The following is a 15,363-nucleotide window of genomic DNA, read 5'->3' as shown; positions in this document are numbered from 1 at the left end:
CTCAAGAGAGAAGGGGTCTGAACATGAAATTCTGTTGCATCCAAACTACCTATCACATTTGGGTACGTCGTTTAAATTCATCAGAACACCAATTCGTCAGTGACGACCAAAGTTGACTGTCATTTGGTGGGAAACTGGTGACACGTAAAGTATAGAGCAAGCATTGTAGAGGTGTTATAAGTTTCATGTTAGTTCAAAATGGGTGTCTCAAAATACATGCCGTCCTAAGGTAGAGTACTCTCCCCTACATGGTCAATATTCTCTTCCCTTAATTGTCGCACTTCATCCTTCAAATCTAGGTTATCCACTATATCAAACTGCATAATGCAAACATTGTGTAAAATGCATGATGCTACACAAAATACTGGAATTAAATCATATACATATAAATCAATTCTTTTTGTTTCCAAGAAATTCAAACGCTTAAAGCGTCCTTTTAACAATCCAAATGCATGTTCAATTCTCATTCTGACTCTGCTGAGCATCTAATTAAAATTTTTCTGTCTGCGCGTTAAATTACCATTATTCTGAAAGCCCACTAGTAGCGTTGGGGATAATTTATAGGCAAGGTCACCCACCAAATAAGAATTATTTGGGAAAAGTACTTCGTGATTTTGAATTCGCCTTTCAGGTCAGACTTTTCAAATATGTTGTTGTCATGTACTGAGCCAGGTTGTTCTGTGTATACATCAATAAACATTTTCTTATGGTTACAGACTCTTTGTAGGATTACAGAGAAATATGAATTTCTATTAAAAAATCACATTTCATGTTCTGATGGTGCATTGATTGGAAGATGTGTGCCATCAATGACCCTTACAATAGCAGTAGATGTATTAAATGGATGTTGGTCAGTAGCGCGCCGCGGTCAGTTTACCCTTTGGTAGAAATGTGATGGCCCCAAAAGGTACAGGACACTTGCGCGCAAATGAGGGATTAAGATACACATATATCGTTAAACAGGTAGCACTACTTATTACCCTTTGCATTGCATATGTTTCTTTTCATCTTGCTATTCTTAGTAAAATCTGTAGGTAAAGCCGGGTTGTTTTGTGGCATTCTGAAATTTGAGAAAATCTTCAGGAGCTGGATAAATACAATAAATAATAAAGTTTTTACGTTCCACATCCAGATACATATTTTTAAATTTATAGACGTATTAGCCTTTTCCACGTGACGTCACTAGCTCCGCCCCAACAGCTGATCGTGAACAAGCAATGTTAACTTTCTAATGGAAGCTTCCGATAAAACGTAATTGTATTAATATTGCGTGACTGTGAAGAAGTTTATTTGCTGTGATATTACAATATGTAATATTGTTTAATAGTTCTGTGAATTTTTGGATTTATTCTACGACTACAATTTCGATAGTGAGCACAATAGTAAGTGTAAGGTTACGTACATGGTATCTACGTCAATTTAACGGAAATCATTGTAAAGGTTTTAGTCGGAAAAGAACTTACAACAATGCCTAGATTTTGTGCAGTGTTCGGGTGTTCAAATCGGAGTAATAGGGATACAGACAACGCATTTTTTGGCTTTCCTGGTGTACCAGACAACAGAGGTCCAGATAATTTTTTCAAAGAAAGAATCTTTTGAGCTGCATACAACAAAAAAGCAAGACTCTAGTTTCCTTAGTGCCATTTGCATCTACACTTGAAAATAGTATGCATGGACTCTATTTAAAAATATGGAACTTTCACCTGAAAGGCAAGTTTTTTAAATTTTAACTAGTTCTGCAACTGAAGTGTCTTTTGCACAAAATAGATACTTAGTTTCCACGCAAGCGCGTCCACAAACATCACACTCCATTATGCCATCTGGTGTGGCAGCAAAATATGGAAAATTCTCATTTAGTATTAATCCACTTTTTTTAATTTTGCAATTTTTATGCAGTTTTCCATGATAGGATTCAAATTTTTTTATATTTCACTGAATCATTATTTGTTTTTAATACCTTGACAACGAGATATATTAAGTAGGCTATAAGGCCCTAGGGCGTATAAATCATAATGCCCGCTTATTATGCCCTCCCATTCGCCATTATATATACAATTCAAAAAATGTAATCATTTTATTGTTTACAATTTTATTTAAAGTTAAAAGTACAATTTGGAAATGAAGATCCACTAATTGAACAATTTCCTAAATCTACACTATGTTTAAATGAAGAAACATTCAGGTTGGAGGCATCAGTTTTACCGAAAATTTTATTTTCGTCGGACGTTCCAGTTTCACGGGAGGTTCCAGCTTCACCGTTGCCAGTACCAATTAAACGGCTTATTTTATTCTTCGTGGCCATACTTTCTTCAATGTAACCTAATGCCATCGTATCGCTTTTCCACTGTCCATGCCTCTCTCAGGTCAACATATCCCCACCTGCATCTACAAGAAGAGTTGCCGATGTTCTACGCTGACAGTGGCCTGTGAACGCTTTAGCATCGACATAACCTAGATATTTTGCAATTTTTGACGGTACACTTCCAAAAGTATTTTTGCCAACCACTTGGGAAATGCATCTGCCATTACGATATCCCAAGAAATAGCGTCGTTCTTTTGTTATCTTCGGCCGCAATGAGGTATATTTTCGCAAGAAACTTAATCTATTTCTTCTTCAGTTTCTTCATCTTGGCTTTATGTCTATCCGGTACCGCTTGTCTCTGCAAAATTTATAAATTAAAAAAGGAACACACTTATTTAAAATTAAATTTTTGCAGTCGTGCTGCAGACAATGAACTTCTCCAAAATCTACATGTTGTTTAAATAAATTCTTAAAATTGTCTTTTTGTTAAGGAATTCATATAAACAATCATGAATATTTTGTACAAATGACATTACATGATCGCTTGCATAAGTTACGAGTAGTCTATGGTTATTGTCTGGTTCTCTAAAAGAAATGAGAACGTGACGGCTTGTCACCTCGGAGTTCAACATACTCATACAATTGCCACAATTAGGAACAAAAATATTTTTTAACACCCAACCTGCAACATAGGCTAGTCCCTGTGTATCTTCGAAAGATTAACAAGTTCTGTTGTGTTAAAATCCATTGATGGTTTTAATTGTTGTAAAGGTTTCTCCACTTCTTTTGACTCAACGTGAGTCGCACACTTCATTAACTTTACAAGATCATCAAGCGGTGTCCACGTATCAGCTTCACAGTTACCATTCATGCCTGTTGGAGAAACGAATTTGTTTACGATAACACTTTTCAAGGCTGCAATGAATGGATAACATGTTGGCGTTGGGTTGGTGTTTGGTGCTCCATATTGTCGAACACTGGAAAACAGATTTGCTATAGGATCCTGATTCAAGCTCCTTAAGCTCAAATAATCAAATCTGTCTACATCTTCGAGAGGGAGTATTCTTGACGATATTTAATAAAATAAGAGACGCAAAGAAAAATTTTTTACTTCTTGGAAAAAATACCCAATTTTTGAAAAGCTGTATTTCGGAAACTGCTGGACGAACAAAGTTCGCTTGGCCTCAAATTATAGTGAATTTAATCTAGTTTAAAAATGGTAAGTTCAGCTTTCCTATAAGACTCATATCTTAATTGATATTGAGCAAAAACTGAAAATAGTGCGTTGTTTTTTGGCTACCATTCAGCGCCCACAAGTTTTTCGATGTTGCAAATTTGGTCCTTTACTCTTGGCTGATTAAATTATATTAAAAGATCAGAACTACATGACCTTTTGCAAGGTCGTATCCATTTTTATGTCTTTATTGACTGGACTAAAATTGGTTAAATGGGATATTTACATTTGAAGTGGGGTCATTATCTCATTTTTGAGAAAAGGTGGACCTTAATTAATCGTTTCTCGCCGCCACCCTTCATTTAATAATCGTACATCGTCATCTGACTTTCCTTTTTCTTTTTTTTTTCCTTTTTCATCAACCTCTGAAGCCGCAGTTGCCTTTTCATCTTTCTTAATTTGTTTACTCCACTCATTTTTCTCGGAATCATCGTCAAAGATTGACTTTGTTACTTGCTTTACTTGTGATTTTGCAACACCTTTTTTTAGAGTAGCTTTGTCTTTGGTGAAATTGTAATTTGGAGTTGATGTCAGAATCATCGCACCCTGAGATGGTCTAGCGGTTTGCGGAGGAGCAATGGGAGGTGGACTGATATCAAACGGTGTAAAGTAAGGTGCGGAGTTGTTGCACTTCCATAATTCGGTATCACCAATATCATGCTTCTGGGTTGAATCATGGCTGATTATGCTGACTTCATCTGATGAGCGACCACTTGGTTGGCATTGGTCCTCTGTTTCATCGGATGATGTTGAGTCCTTTCGTCAGCGCCGATTTTGTATCTTGCAACAAAGTTTGGAAAGACCTGGAACTGTCTATAGCTGTCTATAGCTGCCATCTCTCTATTAAAAATGGAACTCCGTAATACACCTGGTTCTGGTTATGATTCCATTTCTACTTGGTTGTCGGTATTTTCCATTGGTCTATCAGTGCCGGCAGGTTAAAAGCCCACTCAGGAAAAATATTTGTGTTGAATGCCCAGATACCCGTTTTTTCGAAACCACTTAGGGCATTGTTCATTGTTGCAGAGAGCTGATAGGCTTTACCGAACAAGTAGGTAGCGTACATTGTATAAGGTTACAATTTTTCCAGGATTGTTTTTCATCCACAAACGCACTTCCTCATTATAAGCAGACATTAGCGGAGAAATACAGCCACATCCAGTGGCTGCATTTTGTGGGTTCAGTGGCGTGGCAGGCATGAGAGTACAATTCCATGTTCTATCGCTTCAACACTATTACGGCTTCCATGCTCATCAAGAATTAGAAGCATCTTATTTTCAGGATCACTGCGGACATGTTTCTGAAAGTGTTTTAGATATTCAAGGAAAAGGTCCGCTTTCACGTAACCAGACTCATTTTGTAATGTCAATGTACCAATTGGAGCACCACAAAACAGCAACTCATTTCTTCTTTTGCGTAGAAAAATTATAGCGTGGTATAAAGTAACTTGCTGCACTCATACAGAGAACCACAGTGAGGTTAGTCCGCGTTTTGCGGTTGTGAGCGCTCCAACTTGTTTTAGACCCCATTGGGTTGTAACTTTTGAAAGCTTGCTCGGTACCGTCTGGATTCCAGTTTCGTCCATGTTATAGATTTGCACTGGATCAGTAATATTATGTTTTTCTGCTAGAGCTTCCTTATTGAACCTTGCAGCTGACGTTGCCTCAGAGGTCCGAAATGAAAGTTCTGGGTAACGACGAAGAAAACTTACAAACCAAGTTCATCCAGCAGATTGTTTCGTTTTGTTGAATCGGTTAGAGATGCCAAAATGCTCATCGTTAAATAAATATATTTTTCTATTTCGGTGTCACAATGAGCGCTTTGTGACACTGAAAACAGTTACACAATGATCCATTTTATAGCATCGTTTCTAGTGATTATTGAATGTGGGGTTGGTATTGATAGTAAATATCAGTGTTAAATGTGACGTCATTTAAACCTGAATCCATGTTGTGGGATCAAAACAAACTATTAAGGGGGTAATTTAATTTTCAATGAAATGACATTGCTTCATCAACACCAACCCAATTTCATTAAAACATAAGTCACTAGATAATTATTTTATATTTTTTAAAATTAAATTAATAAAGCCGAAATAGAAAAACTAGCATGTTACACTAGTTTCACAAGACATTTTGTCGAACTCGTTCCTTTAGAGCACTCCTCGCTGCGCTCGTCGTGTCCTAAACCCTCCCGTTCGACAATAGACTGTCTTGTGCAACTCGTATAACAATACAGGGCAAGTCACATAAGGTTTATTTCTGAATTTATTTTGTACGCAACCAAAAATACTGATGACGCTGACTCCTTGATACCGTTTATAATGTGATTTAATTTAGTAATCAACGTAGGTATGTAATTTGACTAAAAATGTCAAAATGACGTTTCCCTGTTCTGAATAATGAAATCAAAAATTAAATTCATCATGTGTCATTTTGACATTTTTAGCCAAATTACATACCTACGTTGATTACTAAATTAAAACACATTATAAACGGTATCAAGTGGTCAGCGTAATTAGTAGACCAAGCCTAAAAAACTACATGTGTCCATTTAAAAAAAAAAGTTGACTATCGTTAGCTATTGAAGATAACGCCAAAAAAAATATATTTTATGCCTGTTTTGTAGCGCTTGAAAAACCATATCTTTGATTTTTTTGTTCATTGAAATCGGGTCATAAATAAAAAAGTTATGGGTTGAGGCGTTTTTCATCAAACAGCCTGTATGTACTATTTAACTGCATTTTGGTCTCAAGTATAAATAGTTCCCTCCGTTTCAAGGCAACCAACTGGCTTAAAGTATCATTAATATTCTTTAATACGGCGTCTTCAGTACCTTTTTTAACAATTAAAGATTTTCCCGCGTTAAAGATATTGTGTTTTCGAGGCACATTTCTTTTAAATGTGGTAAGCTTAGCTAAAAAAAGTATGTAATTCAACGTATCAAACTACATTATTAATATGAAACTACCACGGCATCTTTTTCTTAACTTGACTGATACAATGTCATTTCTGTTTCGGTTAGATGGTTCTGCTTGTTCTTTCTAATAATGAATAATTGTAAAAACTATGTTCTTCTGTTTGATCTTCCAATATTCTAGGCTCTGCATACTGTTTTACATTACTCCGTGGTTGTTCTTTCACCACGACATGTTCATCTTGTATGAATCCACCTAGTTCTTGTTCTTCTTCAATGTCTAATTCTGGTATATCCATCCCTTCAACTACTACTTTGTCTGTCAAGCCAAGTAATTTGTTTTTTTCTCTACCGGTTAGAAATGTAGGCTGTGGATATCTCATTTGAGGTGAGAAAATTCAACTTTCCCGCTAAGGTAAGAAAGTTAATCATGAAATGTTTATGGTAAAACTGTACCAAAATACAAATGTCAAAAGTGTCAAAAGTGAAATAAGTTATTGATACATGAAAGCCAATTCAATAAAGCAAGTTGGTAGATCAATCATACTCGTATATCTGGAAAATAAACAGATAAGCTAGGTAGGTAGATTACTTTACCCTGTTTATATCAAATTTTCGAACAAACGTCAAATCTTCAAATGCGATGACAAGTTAATTAAACAGATAACTCAGCCTACTATTCAATTCTGAAAATTTTCGTTTTAATCAGGAATATAACCATCTTTTTTTGACTTTTTTCAACGAACTTGTGCTGGTAGGGAAAAAAATAGTATTCAAACCTTGTTAAGAAAGTGCCCTTGCAGACCTTAGGCACTTACAAACCTCGCCTACGGCTCGGTTTATAATCTTTAACAGCGGTCTGCAAGAAAGCACTTTCTTACCTTGGTTTGAAATATACTATTATAATTCTGTTAAAAGTTTCTCCGATTGTGGACATCCACCTTCAGTGTTTCTATGAGCTTTGTAAAATACTCACTCAAATAACTGTGAACTAGTCAACATTATATTGAATGTTTACTTTTTTCAATTGGACAACCGTTCGCCTGGGAACGCCGCTTCTATTCAAGTTTATCGCCAGCTCGTCCTAGGCATTGTCTAAGAAGTCCGGGTTATTGAGTGAATACTTGTTTGTTCTGAAGACTGCGTTTTTCCCAAATTCTTCAAGATACAGACAATACAGTAGGGTTGCCAGAATCATTTTTTCGAACAGAGGGAACTTTGTCAAAAATTAGAGGAGATTCGCTAAAAAAGATGAGAATTTTTCTAAATCAATTTTATTTTATTATTAATATTTATTTAGGCAGAATATAGCCTAAGGGAGTCCGTTTCGGCTCAGGGACGCGAGGGTCGCGGGTTCGATTCCGACCCAGGGCGGAAAAACAAGGCTATATTTTATCTCGTGATTCGGAAGTCTCGTTAAGCCATTGGTCCCGGTCTATTGAGTTGGTCATCATGTATGCCCCTCATAGATTTGTAAACCAGTCCTAGACTGTGTAACAACATCATTTAATATATAATTAACTCACAAAAATTTAAAATGAAACAATAGATTTAAAATGATTAGATTTATTTACAAAAAATTAATACATTAATAAAAATTATACAACCCTATTCTATTTGAATTTAAAATTGAAGCATTATTCTATTCTACGCTAACTTAAAATTTAAGCTCTATAACGAGACACTTATTCTAAAGTAAAATCTAATTTTCTGCTTATATCTATACAGTTTTCTATCTCAATCAAAACAGTCTTTTCTTCTGCATCCAACCGCATTTTTTTCGTACATTTCTTGTTCTCTTTATCGATTTTTGCTTTCTTAGCCAACCGACTTGTATAGTATCTCATTAACTGTCCCTTTCAGCTATCTGTAATGTTCCGCACACTTTCACCTGTGTCACTGGCACTGTCTGTGTCACTGTCCTGCACCTCCTTCACATTTTTCCACCCCTTTCCTTTTCCCAGACCTGTACTACGCGGCGGTAATGCCAACACCTTCCCCTTTCCAGGGCCTGCACGGGTTGGTGTGGGTGACGAAGATGTCTCCGGCGTCAGAACGAAGTTACGATTCAAATCAGGGATTATATCAGGTGGTGAGGTCATCTCAAAATAATCCCCGACGAACATCTGAAAACTTCATAAAAAATGTTATCAAATTTACTTAAGAAACTGAAAATCAAACTTACCGCTTCATTCAGAACTGGCAGTAGTGAACTTGCCATAATCCTAGCGGAGGTGGAGGCGGAGATTGATGTGGAAAGCCATTGATATGATAAAATATTTTGCTATTACAAATATGAAAAAGTTAAATAAACAAATCTTACCTGAGGAATAATCTTTATATCACTCACGTTTATTCTCGGTTTATTCATTTTCTTTAAACTTAAATTATATTTAGACAGGTTAACAAATTTAAATCTGACTCTGACTATTAAACGTTGACAGAGACTGAAGAGTAAACAAATGGAAAGCTTAAGTAAGAAAAATAATGCATACGTTGAAAAAAAAAACCTTTCCTTCATGCGAGAGAAGTCTACCCACCCCGATATTTGCAGATTTGCAGAATTTTATCTTCCACAGGAACGCACATTAAATGATGCGGGAAGGGAAATGTTCTGCACGCCAGTATTTGCAGACTGTTTTATCCGTGAGAACCGCAATGTTGCAATTATACAGGGTTATTCTAAATGATTGTAGTCGAAGTAGGCCATGCCCATGTTATTACGTTTTTGCCGCTTTCATGTGAACTGTCAGTTGTGTCGCTGTCACTGTCATTTTTTAGGTGAAATGTGCGGTGATGAGGATTTTATTTATTTTTGTTAAATTAACGATTGAATTCAGAAATATTGAGTTGTTCTACAATCAATTTTAAAAATAGTGAGTTGTTTTGCACCCAATTTAACACATCATTTTGATGATTTTTTTATGTGGAGCGGCAACCATAAATTTTACATTCAGTTTTCACGCCTACTTCGACTACAATCATTTAGAATAACCCTGTATATTATTTAAGAAAAGCGCGTTCAAAAACAAAACTTGAGAAGGAAGGTTTCTGCGTCCGTGCAAAGGATGTGCTCCAACGCTTTATTTCTTCTCTTTTCTTAATTAATTTTTTAGCCAACTCTATCGAACTTTATTTTCCGAATTCATAGAAGGGCTCCGAAAGTGAACATAACCGTAAGCTTGCTTTTTGCATTGCCTTTGTCCACCTCGTATACATTTTTGAAACCTTTAGGAGCTAAAACTTTTCCGGTCTTTGGGCAGAGTTGGAAACAAGTTTCATAGCCATTGAACATACGAGAGGGGTCTTGCAATATTTCGAAATAATGTTTTTCATTCAAATATTGTTCAATATCATTGAACCATGATCGAATGTTAGATTCAGACACATTGCTGCTTGCGTTTGTTACAGGCTCAGGTGTCCGACTTGTTAAAATAGGATGACGATTTAAAAAAAATTTGAAGCCAACGCTTGCCTGCTGTATTGTTATGAAACGAAGTATTTCTAGGGTTATCGTCAAGAAATTTTTTAACTGAAGCAACAATGTCATCTATTCTACGTGGAAAAGCCTTCCTACAACTATCTAGTATCCAGGAAGCAATGACATTTTCTTCCTCTGCAGTTAGATAAGTATTTGGGCCATGGCGATTTTTTTTTAATTTGCTGCTCAATCTGAACTGTAGTGTGGATCTGGGAATCCCAAATTTTTTGGCAACTGTCTTTTTAGGAAATCCCCGTTTGAATTCTTCCAAAGCTTTTTGGATTTTCTCTTCGTTGTATGATTTTACGTTTAATGAATTTGTTCTGCATTTCGGCATCTGTAAACGATCCGAATCTTATATTTTTACTTATTGAATCTCAAATTTTAAGGCTAAATATTTCCCGTTTATGACTTTTCAAGCCGTATTTAACAAAATATCATTTAAATCATAATTACATTATCGGGGCCAACAACTAGAACATTGCAAAATTCACGTTGAAACCCAATCATTGGCACCCAGTGTCAACAATTAGAATTGCCGCTTTAGAGAACCCGGTAAATTATTATTTCCCGCCAAGGAATATTAGATTATGTACAATAAACTATGAATTTAGATTACTGAAAGGCGTACAACCAATTTACAAATCAAGGCTTCCAAAAATAACATTAATTAAACCATTTTTCAATTACCTTGCATCTCTCAAAATGGCAGATTTTCATTAGAATAACCTGTCACAAGACACATCCTTCGAAAACAACTCACATGGCACAGCTATTGCAAATGACACTGTCGGTAATTTAGGTATTCTTATTGTTGAAGAATGCTGCAATTTAATGGTAACAACAGTTGCGTCGATACATATAGTTCGGGGATGATTTCGAGAAATATAAATTAAGAGTGCCAACAATAGGAGGTTTTACCCTACATACTACATATAATATACATACTTATTGATCGAGAAAAAGATATTAATTCAGGAAGATACAGAAGAGGTTTTGATTCATTTATTCAACCTCATATGTAAATTAGAATCGAATAGTAGGGTAGACCGGGGCAGTTTTGATGACATACTTTTGTAAAAGTTGAAATAAAAACTACAATATATTATATTTTCCCAAACTAATGATATCTTTGCAAGTCATTTAAGCGAAAAAGAAACACCCAAATTAAAAAAAAATGTAATTGCAACCCGTGCAAATTGACAACTGTGTCCCATATATGGGGCACAAATGGCAATGTAACAAAATGGGATGGGGCAGTTTAGACACCACAAAACTGAATGAAGTCGCGTATTTATTTGACATACTTTGACAGATCAATGCTAAATACATACATAATATTTTTTATTAACCATTAGTGGGGGTAAATTAGCGAAGATATCTTGTCTATTCATTTCAGAAATATCATCTACATCGGGATAAAAAAATTTCAAATAACTTGATTTTTTTTTTTAGGAATTTGACTTGTACTCATCCATATTCACGATTTGCTGAATCTTTCCTATGTAATTTTACCAAAACATAATCGTTGGTTGAGATTTCTTGATCGTCAGTTAATTCTTTGATTGACTCTTCATGGCTAAAGTGACCAACTGAAAACAACATTGAGTCGACATCACTTTCTTCATCAGAGTCTAGTACTTCAGTGCTTTTTTTTTGGTCTCCGAAAATAAGTCTTTCTTTACTTGCTTCCTTTTAACCGCTAGAAGTCTATTTCGTTTTAGGTGCGCCTTTTCAGAAATTTTCTTGAGTTCTGGCGTATTACCGATAAATTGTGGACTTTTTCTGTTCTCTAGATTTTCTTTTTTTTGTGAATTAGTCATTGTAGAGATTAGCCTAATAACTTCTGGGGTAATGATGGATCCATTATTATTATTCTCAGCTATAGATGTTTCTGGAATAATCTCATCAGCTTCTGTGTTTTCTTTTTCGATTCTATCAAGCGCTGCAGCCCTCGAAGTTCTTGGAAGCTGTTGATCTTCCGATTTGTCTTCCTTTGTAGTTACAAAATCGGAGTCGGAAAACGCCAACGAATCAAAAGGACAAATATCAGGCTTTGAAAATCCTGACAGAATATAGCAAACACAAAAGGTGAATGATTTTTCGTGCGTTTGTCGAAAAAAAGAGGTATGATTAAAGAATCGCTAATTAGTCGGTTGTTTGTTAAATCTATTGATAGTTTTAATTTTAATAGGTCTCGGAGGCCAATGATACCGTCGAAAAAATCATGAAAGTCGTAAAGAAGGAACTTAAAGTTGTCATTTGAACAAAATTCCGAAAAAGCGGGGATGTCGGCTTTGTATATATTTAATTTCTTTTTCTCCTGTTGCTGTTTTAATTTTGGAATTTTTATGATAAAGTGAAGAAGGGAAATAAGTTTCTGCGACAGATGGTCTTATTATTGAAACGAAACAACCTGTGTCTACTAGTAGTTTTAATGGTGGGTGTTGAATCTTGATGTACGGTAATGAGCTGCAAGTGGACACGTTGTTAATTTCGCATGTTATGTTGTTTGGTAAAATAGGCTGGCGTGTATTTGTTGTTCGTAATGATAAGGTGGTTCAGAGATTTGTTGGTTCTTGGTATTCGTGGTTTCTTCGTGAATTGTATGTTCGGAGTGATTACTGAGATTTGAATTGTCTTGATAATCATTTGGCAAATCGTCACCGTTCATTTGGCCAATTTCAAAAGAATGTGGACTGTGTTGGGCTTGTTCAGCGTTTTCAATGTTATGGAGTTCTTCTGGTATGAAATTTCTTGATTCATTACAAGGTCGGAAATAATTATTATTTGGATTATATGGGTGTGAATGTTTAACCGTGGGATTTCGAGAAGTAGTGGACGTCGGTTCAGATCGACCGATTGGTTGTTGGCCTGTAGAACGAAATACATTTTATGGTTTACCGAAGACTTGTTTATCAGTGAAAAATTTCTGTTGTGGGGGATTACGAGAAGGTGTTATATTAATTAGTTGCCTAGGAAATTGCGTTTGAGCGAATTGTGCAGGTGGTTTATGAAATTGTCGTGAATTCGAATATGATTCGTTGTTAGCTGTATGACATAGAAATGATGTTGGGTATGATGAAAGTGTGGTCGATGGTATGGTCGTTTGTTTTTGATGTGTTTTTGTTGGAAATGAGCTGGATGGTCGTTGATGATGCAAGAGTGGAGCAAAATTTTGCGAATATCTAAAATTTTCTTCTTCAGTTACGTACACCATTGCTTGTTCTAGGGTGTCGGGGTTTCGTAATCGGATAATATTTTGTAGTTGTGGCTGTAATCCGCGAATAAAGGTTTTAAGAGCTAATTTATTGTATTGGTTGCTGTAAACTCTTTTTGTATTGACACACATTTCGATTGCACTGACGCTACCTAATTTCGATTCAAGTTTACTTCTGACGATTTGAATTCGTTTTCCGAATTCTAAAGGTGGTTCGTTTTTAAACGGAAATAAGGTAAGTAAGTCTTGTTCAAGACAGTCCAAATTTCTTTGATCAAGCGTAATGCGCTTTTTAATAAATCCCAAGTATCTAAATCTGTTTTAGTGCCGATCAAAATTAGAGCTCGGCCAGTCAGTTTACTAATTACTACTCTCAACAAATAAGCGTTAACATCGTTTACCAAAGTGCCAAAAGTTGTAAATAAGTAATCGCATAAGTTAATAAAGACTAAGGCCCGGTTTATTCACCTTCAAGTAACTTTAATTGAACGGTAATTACTATGGATCTACCAATAGCGGATTCTAAATCATAATAATAATAATAATAATAATAATAATAACAAGTTTATTCATGCCAAGATACAGCGTATTTGCACACGTCAACCAACTAGATTTAACTACTTATAGGAGAATGCAGCTAAAAAATTCAACTAAGCATAATAATATATGTACATCAAATTATAATTAATAAGAAGTAAAAGAGCAAAAATGAAAGCAAAGAAAAATTATTGATCAACTACAAGACTTTGTGCACCCATATCATGTAAAATCAGTGAATTTATTTTCTAAAATCTCTTCAAACGAATAAAATTGTTTTTCTATAAGATATGATTTGATTTTACTCAACAGCATCTTTTCATTAATGGTTTTTGTTATTTTCACCGGAAGTTTGTTAAAAAAATTTATGCAAAAATAATTTATACCATCCTTGGATTTAGATAATCTTATTGTTTTAAAGCTAATGGCTTCGGCTCGGGTGTGGTAGTCATGAAATGCACCAAGAGTAGGGTAGGAATCAAGATTTTTTATAATATGTTCTAGACACTTGTAGATGTAACTACTGGCCAGATAAATGTACTTGAAGGTGAAGAAACCGGGCCTTAATGTATTAACGTTTCCATCATAGGTGGGAATCGTGTCTACGTATAGTTTTAATAAGCTTAGGTTGGTTGATCTAACTAACATTCTATTTTTACTATATTAATATAATGCGGTTAAAGAACTCTTGATGGATGACGTTATAATTAATTAGTGGGGTCAGATATTTAACTGGGGTTGTGTTGTCGAAGTACAAGTGCTGACGTTTCATTAGTCATACGAGTCGACGTCTAAATAGACCGTAGTAGTAGGGATACCCTTTAAATTTTTTGGCAAATTTGTTTTTTTTTTATATTCAGTTGTACTCCATTTTCAGTAAGTCTTATATTGCCTAGTTTCTGTGTTAATCTCAGACGAGGACGGTGTAATAATAATAGCACCGCTAAAAGAAACTGATGAATTGTTACTAAGTATCCAGCATAGGTATAAAGCACCACAGTTTTTTACAATGGGGAATCTTATATAGGTACTTGTAAGTCAGTTTCAAAGTAATGGTGTCCTCTGCTTATGTGACGTGGTTGTGTGAGTATTTTGATAAAATCTTCCTAAGAAACTGAGGACATATCATCAACTTGAGGATATATGAAACATTTCTCCTTCTTTCTTAAATATTTCACGGTGTAAGCGTCCTTATTGATTTCGAGAACTTTTGCAACAAAGTGTTTTAAAGTCTTCTTGGTTGCAACAATTGCAACAATTACAAAATCTGCAATTTGTACTTCTTTTGTTCAGCAAACTCCTCTTCTGCGTACTCACCTTCATACAACGTTTCAACTTCTGCCAAGGTTTCAGCTTCATGTCACTAGAAGAATATTCAGCAACTGCATCCTCATCAAGAGCGTTTTCTGAAGAATGGTTCGCCTCTGGAATAAAATCTTCAGATGCAACAGATTTGCTCGGTACAACTTATTTTTTTCCTTAACTTCACTTCTGAAGTAGACGGTGATCTAGTTTCTTTTAAATAGTTTTTAATGTTTCAAGAGACGATTATTTCACAATGATCGCTATTTTAGCGCATCTAACTTTGCAGCTTGCCCGCAGTGGACCCAGAGATTGTATATTCAAGCCTTGGGTTTCGAAAATTACTTTTTCCAAGATACTAAATTACCCTT

At 35.4% G+C, this 15,363-nt stretch overlaps 1 protein-coding gene across 2 annotated transcripts in view; it reads left to right on the top strand.

Moving 5' to 3' along the window:
- The window catches only part of LOC138129109 (ATP-dependent translocase ABCB1-like), a 221,076-nt gene that overhangs the window by 83,451 nt on the left and 122,262 nt on the right, over positions 1-15,363 (top strand). The window lies entirely within an intron of this gene.

The sequence above is a fragment of the Tenebrio molitor genome, chromosome 4, assembly GCF_963966145.1.
Source record: "Tenebrio molitor chromosome 4, icTenMoli1.1, whole genome shotgun sequence".
NCBI lineage: Eukaryota > Metazoa > Arthropoda > Insecta > Coleoptera > Tenebrionidae > Tenebrio > Tenebrio molitor.
The sequence above is the reverse complement of the archived record's forward strand: the minus strand, read 5'-3'. Positions and strand labels throughout refer to the sequence as shown.